The sequence below is a fragment of the Camellia sinensis genome, chromosome 8, assembly GCF_055761805.1.
Source record: "Camellia sinensis isolate YWXY chromosome 8, ASM5576180v1, whole genome shotgun sequence".
Lineage (NCBI taxonomy): Eukaryota > Viridiplantae > Streptophyta > Magnoliopsida > Ericales > Theaceae > Camellia > Camellia sinensis.
The window spans coordinates 93,645,288-93,648,512 of record NC_138968.1 but is presented as its reverse complement, the minus strand read 5'-3'; positions in this window follow the sequence as shown (position 1 = coordinate 93,648,512).

Sequence of the window (3,225 nt, the reverse complement as noted above, 5' to 3'; positions counted from 1 at the left end):
TTTCTGCATTGTTTTTTCCAAACGACAATGCTACGTAACTCAAATTTTGTGGCTCAAAAGTGGCTCAAATGGCCAAAACGACGTCGTTTTGAGTACAGAACAATATAAAAATGGCCAAAACAACGTCGTTTTGGCCATTTGAGCCACTTTTGAGCCACAAAATTTGAATTACGAGACATTTTCCTTTCAAAAACTATGGTTGTGGGTCCCACTCTTTTATGTACAACTTTAGTCCTAATTCTTTCATTCTTACTAACCCTGCCTTAACTCTTACACCCTCAAAAAGTACTCTAAACTCTCCAAAACCCTTATATTTTTACACTCTCGAGCTTTTGATTAAGAGGAAGAAGTTTCAAGATGAGAAACAAAGTGCAACTCAAAGGTTCCATTTCCTACCTTCTGGACCTCTCTTCCACCACCATTTCTAGAGTTATTCTTCTACATTTGGGATACTAGGTAGGGTGATTTACCTACTTTGTTTTGTATATATTTTGTTTCATATATTATTTTCTTGAAAATTTGTTACGGATGATACGAGTTCACATTTTTGGGTTGGTTTTTATGAAGAACTTTGAGATGAGTATGGCATCTTTAATTTGAAAATTCCTAATCTTATGAAAACCCTAATAATGAAGAAAGAAACTATCATGAAAATTTTTAATATTTAGAGAATATAAATCTTTGACATCTAGTTGTGGATATTTGAAATTGAGACTCTAATCATCATTTTTGTGTAAAATTGGATTGTTATTAGAAAGAAAGGGAATGGGTGAAGTTATGCATTATCTGGTTAAATTTATTGAAAGGGGTACCAATCTCTAGTGGAGGACTATATCGAAAGGGGTGTTCAATTCTCTCGAGAAGAACTGTTTGAACAAAAGAAATCAAAAGTGATGTACTCTCTTTTGAGAGGAATTATTTGGAAGGATTGGAGTTATGGTGTTTTGCTTTTGCGGAAAGCGTAAAATGCATCATTATATTAATGGAAAAGACAAAGTACAACTAAGAGTGAATATAAACATCACGATACAACATCACAACAAATGATTAAAATAAATGTTGCACAACCAACGTATTGCCACCATGATTAATGGAGAAAACTTCTACCACCAATATCTATGAGCACCTACACATTGGTTAGAAAAATAAAGGAACGTACCATACCTTGCAGATTAAGTAACCAATGAAGAGCAATGCCTTAAGGAATGACTTCCATTGCACTGGCATGATTGACATTGAAGTTGAGATGAGGTGCTTGAATTCTCTTAGACCTTCTCCCTCGATGCAACACTATTATAGACATCCCATTTTGGTTGGCCATAATACTTGGCCTCGTTGTGTAAACGCCACCCAATGATGAATATAAGAAATGGTTTGGAACTCTAGATTTGTCAAATTTTATTTGAAACAGGATGCACTGGGATGGATTTTAGCCAAACCAAACAACCTAAATAACCTTTGTAGACCTATTTGAGACATATTGGACCCTCTGGGGTTCAATTCATTTCTATTCTCTCTTAACCTTGTACAAGTTCAGAATAATAAACTGTATTCTGCATGGCATTTTATGTGAACAAATTTTAATCTTTAAAAATTGGTTGATTATATTATATAGTTTTTTTAAAGAGCTTTCCAGTGATATAGGATTCACTAGAATTTGATTTAAAACAAAGATTTGGCAGCCATTTTACAATTATTCATCAATTTTTGAGATGTAATGGTGAAATGATCTTTTCACAAAATTTATAGACCGGGCTTTGACTGGGTCTTTTTTTATTTTTAAAGTGGCAATATTTAATTACTAAAAAAAATTATTTTCATAATATTTGAATGTCACAATCAAAACCTGCCCCTAAAAGTTGAGGTCATGACTGGCCTGTAGTTAGGCCTCAAAACAATATTTCCTAAAATATTTTATTCATTAACGGGGCCCAAAATGGAGTTATGAAATAATAGAATGTCCATTGAGTAGTATATATATGCCAGGATCAAGATGTATCTAATTGTGGACATAGATGTCCGCATGCACACTTCACATAAATACGAGTCCAAGTCATGTGCAAATACAAAGAGTTAATAACCCAAAAATTACATAATCATAAAATGTTGAGCAAAAGCCACCATGAACTTAACAAAAATGTGGCATTAAAGGGACTCCTTAAGAGGTAAAAGACCCCCAGTTTGAGGCTTAGCAAAACAAGTCCTCAAAAGATGCCTCAAGTTGACCACGGGCCGGCCTCCAAGCTGACCACCTACAAAACATATATGAATATGAAATGAGGCAGGCTCAGTGAATAATAATAATGTATAAAGACATATAAATGAGCATGTGTCTTGCAGAATATGTACGTAATACATGTATGTCCTTTTCATCAACACATTCCAAAACGGCTTCGGGCCTAGCATAATAACAGAACGGCCTCAGGCCCATTTCATGTACCATTGTGATTCAATGTTCAATAATCACCAATAAAACATCAGTTGTATAAAACATGTCAAGGTGCATAAACTTAACATATGCGCATAATGGTTCGTTACACTACTATCACTCACAGTGATTCGGTCGTGCAATGGTCCCTTCCAGTGAGTGACCTAAACATCATACACATAAACTGATAAGTAATGCATTATTTTCTTAGCTTCTTGTCTTTCATCATTCTTTTGTTTTGTTCATGTGTCAAACAGTTTTAAGCCTTTCGGAGGGATTAAATATACACTTTAACAGACTCGAAGGGTCAAAAAGACTAACATAAAATAATAGAATTTTTCCTCAGGTCCCGTACATGTGGAGGTCCCTCATCGCACATGCGGATAGGTTTGTCGCATGTGCGGGCCCACACGTGCTTTTATTTCAGAAAGCCAACCTTGCCTCTCCTGTTTTCTGCACGTGTGACTGTGCAACCCGCATGTGCAGCCATGAGCCCCGCACGTACGATTTTGGTTCTGTTTGTGCAATTCGAAAATCCAACAAATTCAAGTTTACTAAGGGCATTTCTAAGGCACAAATCAAGAAATACCACTTCAAAATCGTTAACATATGAAGACAATACATGTGAAACTCAAGCTAGATAGGTTCTAACTCCCTTTTATTTGACATACAAAACTTAATCTCCATATTTCCTTCATTTCGTCATCTTTTTCATATATATACATATATAAACATATATACATGAGTTCAAGGCATGCAAGAAATAAGATTAGATAGCAATTTCTTAGAATCCAACT